General features: G+C 50.5%; 1 protein-coding gene across 1 annotated transcript in view; it reads right to left on the bottom strand.

The window, feature by feature from the left end:
• KLF13 (Kruppel like factor 13) overlaps positions 1-12,310 on the bottom strand; it is a 50,935-nt gene that overhangs the window by 36,749 nt on the left and 1,876 nt on the right. The window lies entirely within an intron of this gene.

Below are 12,310 nucleotides of genomic sequence, written 5' to 3'. Positions count from 1 at the left end.
ACCCAGTAACAAATGAGGCTCACCTGAGAGGGGGCCGCCCTAGCCTGAGCACAGCTCCCCAGGAAGCAGGTCTCCATAGCAACAAGATGCTCAAGGAAACTGCCTTTCTGTGGCAGGCTCCTGCTTCATCCTCCCACAACTCAAGACGGGCATTTTATGGACTGGGGCGTGGCTGGGGCCACAAGGCCGGTGAGGGTCACCCACATGCGGTGCCAGAGGGTGGGGACGTGAGCTGGCACCTGTTTCAAAAAAGTAGTTCTAAATTGTCTGTTGTTGTTTGTTCTGTTCTTTTTTTTTTTCCTTTTTCAAAAGAGAAGGCAGCAAAAACGTTCATTCGGGTACCCAAGAGCATCACTGTAGTGGGTGAAATTCTCCTGCAGGTTAAACACACAGACACACACCACACAGACACATACAAACCCTACCCCCACGCAACACAGATGCATACACCACACATGCATATGCCACACATTCTACTCGCGCACACACTCCTCCTCTCCTCTGAGGTCAGCATGCCCCAACCTGCTTTACAGATAAGAACCCTGGCCAGCTCAATCTGTTCTCACTCCAAAGCCTGGAGACCTCATCAACATTCCATTTAGTCCCTCTGTTTAAATGACAAAGCATAATCAGGCAAAAAGGACTTTCTCTGATAAAAACACTGAGAGGCTCCCTCAGGAGCTGACTGTAACACTGGGCACACAAACTTGCCTGCTGCTGGGAGGAGAGGGCAGTGGGGTGGGGCCCAAAGTCCAAAGCCCAAATTGTTAGGACTGACAAAGGGCACACAGACGCACCAGATTTCTGACAAAACTCCCAAATGGATTAGGGCTTTGAACTTTCAACACTCTTCAATGCCATTTCAACACCTTTGTGTTTTTTCTTCAACATCATAAAAAATGTAAATCCTTCACCAATAAAAAAAAAATCTAATTCTACGGACATCCTTGAAAAAGGTCTCGTACAAAGGGAGAAAGGATGACAAGGCTTCTCAGTGACCAGGTAGGGAGGCTGCCCAGCAACTGACACAAAAATCTGGAAAAGCTGAAAGGCACAGTGCATGAACAGGTAACACCAGAGACTCACCACAAATAAATGCAACAAATATAGACATTTCCTTCAGTTTGGGGTTGGTGGACTCCCCCCCCCCCCCCCCCCCAGTGATGGCAACAGTCCCGCTGCAGGGAAATGCTTTCGACACAGGTACACACAGGGTGTTGGCCATGAGGCCACAGGGCAGCCCGGCCCAACCCAGCAAGAATTCAGCCTATGTGGAGAGAAGGGGACCCAGGGGCCCTGCGTGCCCAGGATGAAGAAGGGACTCTGGATGCAGGCCTAGGTGTGAACTGCAGAGCAGTTCAAAGGACACACCACCAGCCAGGGCCACCTGGATCACCTCTACCGATGATAAAACGAAGGAAGTCAACTTTCAGCCTTCCGATGTACTCACCGGGCTCCTCCTCGATAGGGGCAGGTGACTGTACTGGGTAATAGACAGGGGGATGAAGCAGAGAGGCCCAAGGAAGCCCCAGGTAAAGTGCAAGGCCTGCACAAGAACCTGGGGCTGAGCTTCACCAGCACCTCCCAGGGCCCTGCGTGGCCTGGCACTCCCTCAGACAGCCAGCAGGGTGGCAGGAGGCCACCCAATCTGGCACATCCAGCCCAAGCTACGCACATATGGGCAGTTACTGTTTAACAACAAACACGCTGAAGCGTCACCTTGTACCAAGACGTAAAACTAGTTCACACCTTGGCCTCCCAGGAGAATCTGGCATCGGGTGAAAAGAGCACTGCTTAGGCTCAGAAAGACTTACAGGTCTCTCAGAGGACTTCTGGAAGCTCCAATTATGGGGATCTGAACACCCCAAGATAAGAGAGGCATCGCCCCCAAATTTTCCATGGAACATAATCAACCTCAAAACCAGTACAATCTTGGTGTGGTGTTTACAAAGTGCTCCCAGGGCCTGGACCCTCGCCAGCTGGCACGGCTGTCGGCAGTGGGGGTCCTTTGTGCCACCCCCACCCTGCCTCGCCAGGGCCTTGCCATAATCTAAAAGAAAAAGTCAATGAATCACTGGAAGAAATGTTCTTCCTACGAAGGGAATATAAATGTTTATTAAGAAATTATAGGAACCAGGTCAGTCATTTTGGTATCTTAGTCACTCCAGCTAATTAAAGAAAAAATCAAAACAGAACGCCATCCCAGAAACTTGAGACAATGAGAACTTCTCTTGCCACAAGCACTTTGAGCCCCAGCTCCGCCAGTTGCCAAGGTGACCCACTGTTTACCTCTCATTGTGTAGGAGGCTGACAGCCCACCAGGCTACCTCCCAGGGAAGAGCTGCCAGGGCATCCCCAGAGGGTGCAAGGAGGAAGCCACAGCCGCCCCACAGGGTCTCCCAGGCTGAGCCTGGGCTACAGCACAAAGGAGAGGTATCTTCACTGGTTCTCCTCAAGTTCCTGGGGCCCTACTCCCCCAGTACACCCTCCTGCCTTAGTCCTGTGGGCTGGAAACCCCTGACAGCAAGTTAAAAATGTGCTTAGTCCTGGGGTGCAAGGAGGGAGAGGAGAGGGGAGGGGGAAGGGGAGGGGGAAGGGGAGGGGGAGGAAAAAGAGGAGGAAGGGAAAGGAGGAGGGGGAGAAAACGGAGAGGAGAGGGAAGGGGGTAAGCAGAAGGGGGTGGAAGGAGGGGGGAAGGGAAGGGAGGAAAGGAAAGGAGCAAGAGAAGGGGGAGGTGGGCGGGGAACAGTAGGAAAGGGGAGAAAGGAGGAGAGGAGGGGAAGCAAGGAGCAGGAGGTGGTGGTGGAGTATGAGAAGTGAGGGCACACCAGGTTGCACACTCGGCTGGGTAGGCAAAGAGCTTCCATGCACCTGGCCTCATCCAGGCCCCCATACCAGACTGTCTGCCCCAGTGAAAAAGGTCAAGGGCAGAATGGCCTGAGAAGGAGAACTCCACCAGGGACCTGGACTGCACACCCTCCAGCTTGGCTCCTGGGTCCCCACCCTATCCAGCACATACTACTCCCTCCTTCTCTGCTCTTGCAAGGCCCTGGCTTTGAGGTGATACAGCCCCACTGGGGGTCATGAAGAAGAAACCATCCCTGCTGCAGCCTGTACCACCTGGCCAGATGCCTTGTGACTGGCTTACTTCCAAAGGAACAATCTCCTGAGCTTTGGGGGCAGCTGACAGTGCATGCGCACGCACGCACGCACACACACACACACACACACACAGGCACACACATAAATATCTGTCTTCTGAGGCCATGGTGCAGTACTGAATGTGGGACAGGAGGGCCTGAGTGTGGGAAGGAGTCTCAGCTCAGATTCAAGGAGACCAGTGAGATCAGGGAAAGGGAAATGAAAGTGGAAGTTTTTCAAAGGCTAAAGTTAGTACACTTCAGAATGAGGCAACCCATCCAAAGCAAAATGCTAACATGTAACACCCACCAACCATCAAGGAAGAACAGCTTCAAATCAGAACCTAGAAGAAGCTGAGGCTGGATTTCCTTTGAGACCCAAAGACCTAACAGCAACTCAAGACAATGACCTTTGTGCTCACCACCAGGACAGCATAAGGCCTCCGATGGCAGACCCTAGCCCCACCCCAACAGAGAGGGCATGGCATAAAATGCTGATACTACATCTCCTCAGGAGAAAAGACAGCATCCTGCAAAGCCCCTGGACCCTCCTCTTCACCCCAGAGGCCTATGGCCAATCAGCAAAGTAATTTTAGAAAACAGGACATGCCATGCAAGCAGCCAAAAAGATGCACTCTGGAAAAGACTAGGAAACCTTGGGAAACTGCCCTTAACACACAGGGCTGCAAGCAGGAGTCTCTTCTGGGTCCCCACAGGCTGCTATGAGGGGCCGCCTCCTCCACCACACCATTCAGAGACAAAAATGGCAACTGATGAATAAGCACAAGGAAATCCAGAATGTGAAGCCACTGGAAGGAGCAGGCAAGATCTCCATGATGGGATGGAGAGGACCAGTGCATGGTGTCTCCAGGGCCCAGGTCCCCACCTACCCCGCCACCCGCCATTCAGTATTCCCGGACCACAGAGGGGTGTGGGGAGAGACATGGGGACCACAATGAATAGTGGACAAACCAGATGTGGCCAGTCGAGGGAATGAGGCCAACAGGCAGTAAGGCAGGAAAGCAGACAGCAGAATGTAAACTAAGACTACAGACTGCTAAGTAGCCAGATTGTCCATCACTTGTTACAAGGGCAACTATAAAAAAAATAAATTAACATTTATTATTCCTCCTTCAATGAAAATACATTTGAGTTTGTTACCGGTAAGATGTCTGAGGTGCACCCATGGTGCCAACCCCCAGTTCCCAGACCCTTCCCTTAATCACAGACATGGTCTTGAACAACTAGTCCAGCCAATGGCCCAGGTCAAACATCACTCTGTGCCAAGGACACACCTGGGCGCCTAGGCCCCTACTTCTCTCCCCTAAAGGGCTGAGCTCTAAGGCTCAAGTATGTCTCTTCTGTTTCCTCTCTTTCCCAACACTTCCTTGCAAAAACCTCTATTCTTGATCTGCCATTAACTAACTTCTACCTCTAGCCCCAAACCAAGTTCCCTTTATCCTGTGTGTGTGTGTGTGTGTGTGTGTGTGTGTGTGTGTGTGTGAGCAAGCATTTATACCATAAAAGAGAGTTAAAGACAAGTGAAAAAGTCAGAGAGGAAGTGTACAGGGTCCTACACATACTCAAGGAGAATGACATCAGTCCTACTAACACAAGAGTGTCAGAAGGCCCCAATTTAGGCCCTTGACCACCAGCCAAGCTGTCTAGCCATCACCTTGCTGATGTCCCTCCACGTCGATGTGGTGGTCCTGGGTAGGGAGCAGGAAGCCCCCTGAGCTCCTCTAAGCCCACTTCATCCTCTCCCCATTCCCAAGCTTCCTTCCAACTGGCCCCATGTTTGCAGGAGATAGCCATGTGCCAGAACTCCACCTTCAGAAGCTCCTGGGACAGGAGCCCAACAAAGGTACTGAACCATGTGCTCTCTGGTGAGTGATTTTTAATTTGGGCCCCTATTTCTTGCAAAGCTCTTCCATGATGTTCCCTGGGCTCTAGCTCCAAGGAGATGAGCTTGTACCCTGTGCTCAGGGGACCATGGGTCACCCACCCATGCAGGAAGGCCACACCCCTGTGGCAGCAGCACAGGGACATTTAATCTGAGGCATCAAGCCTCAGTGCTTTTCCAAACAGGTCACCTTGGGACAGACTGGCCAATCGCCACGGAGTGTGGCCAAGTTCCTGGTTAGCAAGTATTTTTGTGTGATGAACTTCAAAAAAGAAGAACAATAAACAGACGCCCCCACCCCCAACACACACACCCCAAAATAAAAACCTGTACCCTCTGTTCTGTTTGTCCAGGATGATGTTAGTTAAAACTATGGACTGGTCAAGGCTGCTCCCTTGTCCAGGCCCTGGGGCAGAAGGGGAACAGGAGCTGAATGGAAGGCACACCAGTGCTAGGGCACACTAAAAGGGGCAAGGGAGATAGCAGGGCAGATGACCAACCTCTTTACCACAGCCTAGTTTCAGCTGAGGGGACTCCATGCCTCCAAGAAGGCTGACTGGCACAGGGCTGATCCACAGATGTTGGAAGACAGGATTGAGATCAAACTGAGTAAATGAACCAGAATCACAGGTCCCATGTAAACACGTTCCGGGCTTGGATGCAACATCAAACCAGAGAGCACATTTACGTGTGTGTAAGTGTAGCCAAATGACAGAGCTTTTGGTTGGGTGAAGATTTCTCTGTCTTACATCAAGTGCCTAGTGTCAAGTCACTGTCAAAAGAGTAAAAAATTAGCATTTGAGTCTCCATTATATTGACCTAGAACAGGGGAAGGCCTTCCAGGCTCAGAGTCCCCCCCAGGGGCCATGGCAGCCAAACCCCCACCACCCCCATCCTAGTCCCATCACAGCAGTCACTTCTCAACTGCCAAGCTGGAGACAACACTTCAAAGTTTATTTCCATTTTGATGGGAAGTTGACTTCTCAAGAAAATGACCCCACTTGGCGCTATGAAAGGGAAGTAAAACACGCTTGGGTGTGTGAACTTAGATCAATATTTATTTTCTTCTGGAAAGCATGTAGAGACCCACCAAGATCCTAAGGGTATCACTGGCTGCAGGCCAACGCCCCCCCCACCCCACACCAGGCCTGGGGGATGGGTCACCTGTGGCCACAGAGCCAGGGTGAGCTAACTAAAAAAAAGGCTATAAGTACCATCTGGAAAGACTTTCATTCAAAATAAAATCAGGACGTGTTGCTTGTTTGGGAAGGGAGCTCCTAAGACTAGGCTGAGCTGTCCTTTGATTATAAAAGGACTTCCAACAGCAGGACCCAGAAATGCCAGCACTTGTCCAGTCAATGGACTTGTCCAGTCGGAAGATGAAACAGAAACCTACCAGGTGGACCAGACAGAAGGGGGCTGAACAGAGATGGGCAGACACTGCACCTGCACCAACACAGCACCTGGCTGTACATGCAGGACCAGCAGCACCCTAACCCTCCAAAAACCCAGTCTTGGAGTGTCACCCTACCTACCAGTTACTTATTATCAGGAGGACTGTGTCCCTTTATAGTGAAGAGACCTGGCAGACGCCACTTTAACCACGTATGTGATCCAGCAATCAGACAACCTGACCACACGAGCCCCCACTGTGGTGCGTGCAAGTGCCCAACATTATATGACCTGTGTCGTATTTCCCACCAAAAACTGTTTATGCTGAATCTTTTTTTTTTTTTAAACGTTTTTATTTATTTTTGAGACAGAGAGAGACAGAGCATGAATGGGGGAGGGTCACAGAGAAAGGGAGGCACAGAATCTGAAACAGGCTCCAGGCTCTGAGCCATCAGCCCAGAGCCCGACGCGGGGCTCGAACTCCCGGACCGCGAGATCGTGACCTGGCTGAAGTCGGACACTTAACCGACTGCGCCACCCAGGCGCCCCTGTTTATGCTAAATCTAATCAGGGGGAAGCAATCTGACAAATCCAGACTGTGGGATGTTCCACAAGACAACTAATCTGGATCCCTAAAATTCCAATACAACAAAAGGCCAAGACTGTCCCAGACTAAAGGAAACTAAAAAGACATGCCAACCATACACAATGTGTGATGAACTGGATTCCAGACCCTACATGGGACATCTTGGCGATCATTAGAAGTGAATATGGACTGTATGTTACATAATATGTACTATTTAAAGAGAGAGGAGATAGGCAAGGGAGAAAATACAGTAGAGAAAGGGAAAAAAGGGATAAAAATAAAAGGGTGACAAATATTTAACTGAGGAGTCTAGAGGAACGTATGAGCGTTCACTGTATTACTCCCTTAACATTTCACAATAAGAATTTGTGAGGGAAGCAGTGTGCTTGGGACAGGAAGACTTCTAAATACCAGGAGGCACCTGCCCTCCCCTGGAACACAGGTCCAGGCAGGAAGAGCAGCCAGGCACAGCGGGCAGACCCAAACTCAGAAGTGTGGCTGCCCAGGCACAAACCTCAGCTCCCCCTTCATTTGCTGTGTGACTGTGGGCATATTTCTTAATCCATCTGGGCCTTGGCATCATTATTTGAGGACTAGTAATAACAACAGTACCTATTTCATAGGGTCCTGTGAAGATTAAAAAGCTTATGAGGAATGAATGCAAACAGAACAATGCCTGTCCCTAGCAAGCAGCCTGCTATTAGATACAACAGAGAGCTGAGTGTATCATCCCTGAAGTTTTCATTTCAAAAATGAGTTTAACTGCTTTCTTAAAGCATAAACCAGACACACTTTAATAGTGCCCTGATATGTCAAGACCACTGTTACAAATGTCAGTTATTATAGAATGCAGGCCTAGGGGACTACTGAGGAGGACAACAGGCCCCTCCACAAACAGCGCCACATTCGTTCCAGCACAGTGTGGCTGGGTTGGGTTTCTTGAGTTATAGATTTAGATACACGTGCATACACACACACATACATATTAATAACTTGTTGGCTTATTTCCTTCCTTGGTTGTAGATGCTATCTTATCTCCCCTTTCCCCTTTTAACTTGCTACATCTAGGAACCTAACGACCAACTCAATTCAGAATAAGGTCAAAGCAAACAGGCCCTTACAGTGTCGGGGCTGTCATGAGCTCATTTCAGTGAGCAGACTTCACAGTGCCAACTCTGAAGGGGCAGGGCTGTCTTCCAGATTTGAAGCCTTGCACATGGTACCTCTGGTTAAGTCAAGGGTGGTCCTGTCAGATTGCTCACACAGGAAGGGCTCCAGCCCTCTTTTAGCCAGGGGAGGGACAGTTTCAAAAGGCATCACATCAGTCCCTCCCCCAGTGCCAACAAGCCAGGAGGCACTTCAGGGTGCGAGGGCACAGCTGACTGCTGCAGGGGTTGAGCCCTTACCCAGGCTAGGCTGCAGGGTAAGCCAAGTAAAGATGGCAGGAGGGGGACACCTGGGTGGCTCAGCAGGTTAAGCGTCCGACTTTGGCTCAAGTCATGATCTCACAGTTTGTGAGTTCAAACCCCACATCAGGGTCTCTGCTGTCAGCACAGAGCCTGTTTCGGATCCTCTTGTCTCCCTCTCTCTCTCTCTGCCCCTCCCCCCTCAGTTCTCGTTCTCTTTCTCTCTCTCTCTCTCTCTCAAAATAAGTAAATAAAATTAAAAAAAAAAACAAAAAACAGATGGCAGCAGGAGAGCTGGTCTGAGCCGTGAGAGAGTAATGGTGGTTTTAGGGTTGTTTTAAATGTTCTCAATATGATGATCTCACATGTGCAAAAGAAGAACTGGAAGAAGTAAAAAAAAAAAAAGTCAGCAACACAGCAGGAACTTCAGTACTGGGGAGATCAAGACCTCCATCTATTTCCTTTAAAAACATAATGTGCTATTTCCTTTAAAAACATAACATGTCTTTTAAGTTAACATGGTAACTCTACAATGCATGTAAATGCTGTCTACACTACTATCAATAACACTGCCAGGTCTCAATCCTACAGAAATGCCAGCTCCTCTGCACCAACACACATACTGGATTCTACTGCCACAGGCATGAAATGATAAAAAATGAGAAGGCAACATAACTATCCTTTCAAGATAAAGGCTAAACAAGTTGTGGTACAGTCACGCAGCCACACCTGGGAATACCATGCAGCCCAGATAAAGAACGAAGGTGCCTTGTTAAATAAGCACACAGAAAAAAAGCCTGTGGTAGAATATATTTGCTAGGATCCTACATGTATAGTTTTCAGATGTCTGTGTGGATGCACATGCATGCATACATGCAAATCCACTAAAAGGGTCTGTAAAGGGAGACACCAACAGGAGGTGATAGTGGTTAGCCAGAGGAAGAGAAGACTGGCACATTCTGTCTACACACTTCTGCATTGTTTGAAGTTTCACAACTGGCCCACTGGCAGCCTGGGACTATGAGGGAGACGGGACAGGACCCACCAGCGTGGATGTGTCCCGAACAAAGTGCTGGCCCTCTGCCAGCATGGCTTTGCCCTGGGTGATGGAGATCCCCGCCACTCACTCCCTGACAGGCTGCCTGTCCAAGGCAGCTGCACCAGGAACCACCTTCGAGGGGTACATGGGAGGAATGTGGTTAGAAACCAGGCTCTATAGCCAGAGTTTGTGTTGGGGGAGGGGACCTAAATACCCTGAATACCCTGCCCCAATAATCTCACTCACGATCAAATCCCTTGTTCGGTGGCTAAACTTCAAACTAACCCCACCCAAATTATTACAGGAAATGGCTGAGAATGCAATCTTAACTCTACCTCCACCTCCAAAAAGAGGGCCAGGTGACCAGGCATGTCTCTGGATGTCTGCAGGAGGGAGGGGCTGTACACAACACAGTGCCCCCTTTCCAGCAAGGCCCCCAGAGCTGCTGAAATGGGCCCAGCTCATACAGCATGCAATTGGATTTTTAGCTCCCAGTGCTGCAGGGAAAACAGGGCACAGAGACATTCTGAAAATGATTCTTTGCGGGAACAAATAGGTAGGAATGTATTCAAGGCATCTCTGCCAAGAAAGACTGAGTGGCCATTACTACTGGGGACCCGCCAAGCCCCACCACTCCAGATAACAAGCAGGAATCTCCTGGCTGGCTCAGGTGGAGATCTGCCCTCAGAAGGCCAGAGGCCTTTCCTTCTCAAAGTCCTTGAATGTTCACATCAAAGCCCTTCAGCCTCCAAGAAAACATGTTCCTGGTCTTGCTACTCCCCAAGGCAAGACTTAGCAGATTCCCAGATCTGGGCTGGAAATTCTGATTAGCTAAATAATAAGTGCCTTAGGAAAAAAAAAAAAAAAAAAAAAGCAGCTTGGGTTGCAAAAATGTGAGTGTCTTTGTTTGATCACGTGTTTGCTTAACATCAACAATTACCTAAATGTGACAGGGTAATCAGTCCTCAGGACACTGCCACACAACTAAGCAGGCCAGGCAGCTCTGGGAGATCGCAGCAGTCAGGGAAGTCCAGGTCTCCCCAGAGTCAAGGCTGAGGCTTGTACTTCCCAAAGGGTTCTCAAACACACAGCCTCATTTCCCACAGACCTTCCAAGTGGTCAGGCAAGACATGACCAAGCTGCAGGGAGGTCTGGGGACCCGTCCTTGGTCACAGAGCTAGACAGAGCAAGTTGTGAACTGCCTTCTTGGCTAAAGTGATTTTGATATTCACCCTCTGCCATGAAATTGCTGCAGGTGCGTGGGTTGGGGGGTGGGGGGTTGCTCCTAGTGGAGTAGAGGGCCTGGCATGACCTGAACCATTGTCAGCAGAGAACCCCCAGAAAGCTGCTGGAAGCACACAAACCAAACCACAGCTATCTCAGAACCGGGGGCTGCTGCTCAGGTCTTCCCAGGGTAGCCTGGCCCCTTGGTCACCCCCTGTGGCCTGTGGGCTACCCTTGTCTCCTCTACGAACACCAGTTAATTATGTTCTGCACACTTGGGGGCAGGCTGGAAATGGGCTCCCTAGTCATGGCCTCCACCAGAAGCTGAACCAGACTCCCTCCAGAGGTGAGTTCTTGGTTCATAATCAGATTCACCTGGGACACCACTTAAACTGTAGTGTTTGGCTGAAGGTCAGTATTTGGGACCTGGAAATCTACATCTCCTCCAGAGGTAGGGCCTCATGTTTCTGCACACAGGGACGGCAAGCCCCGTTCCCTGCTCTTAGACACAGCACACTACAGTCAGAGTGTTGGTTCCATCCTCTTCTGCTTGCTTCGGGTTTCAGAGCACCCCCAGAGAGGCTGGGTTCCACCCCACAGAGGGAGACCCGAGTTCTCATTGCCTCGGAGCAATCATCTAGCCAAGGGGCCCACTCAGGAACACTACAGCCTGGATCAGGGGGCAAGCAAACCCAGACGCTATCCTCCAGCTAAGGCCCCCATCCAAGCCTGCCCGGTCCGTGACAGCGAGCCCCGGCCCTCAACCAGCCCCTCCACAATTCTCGAACCCAACTAGCCCAGTAGAAAGCCACCGTGAAACAGGATGCAGAGAGTCTCTTATCCTTAAATTACCTGCCCAGCACTGGCCTCGCCCCCGCAAGGAGGTCCTCGAGCCACGCCCCATGCACTGCCCCCGCCCCCGTAATCTGGGTGCAACAGGATCCGAACGTAGTTTGGCCCCTCCTCCACGGCCACACCCACCCTGGCAGTAAGGTTCCCAGTCTGAACCAACACCCCTACACTAACCCCACCCCCTATCTCGGTCCACACACCCTAAATTCCGACTGAGAATGAGTAAAATGGCCCCGCCTTCACCCTCGACCCCACCACAGGCCGAGCTATCTGGGGCGGCCACAGCAAGGGACCAAAACCGCGGGGGCAGCTTCTGAGGTAAAGGTTTGTCTGAGATCCGCTGGCCTTGACACCTGCAGACCTGGAGACAGCTCAGTTCCAAATTTACCAGGAGACAGAGGTCCTTCAGCTCCAGGGTCTTCAGGACTGCAGTTTTTAGCTAGCTTCCGAACTATTGTACAAATGTGAAGTCTAAATCTTTGGTAACAAGGTAACAGTATATTTATACGAGTTTTTTAACCTGCTCCAAATGCGAAAGAATTAAGTGTACCAGAAGACTTAACGTGAGCCCAGAGGAAATACACAATTCTTTAAGCCAAACTGAAAGAGAAAGGTTACCATCCCTTAAAACATTGTTCCCACCTTTGTGTTTAAAAAAAGAAAAACAACTACGAGGTCCCTGGTCCGCTGAGGCCGCCCGTCCCGGTACTGGTGCCGCCCGCACGCATCCAGCACCCGGCAGGTGAGAGCAGGGCCGGGAAGAGGGAG

This window comes from Felis catus, chromosome B3, assembly GCF_018350175.1.
Source record: "Felis catus isolate Fca126 chromosome B3, F.catus_Fca126_mat1.0, whole genome shotgun sequence".
Lineage (NCBI taxonomy): Eukaryota > Metazoa > Chordata > Mammalia > Carnivora > Felidae > Felis > Felis catus.
Note: the sequence above shows the minus strand (reverse complement) of the source record. Positions and strands in the feature narration are given on the sequence as shown.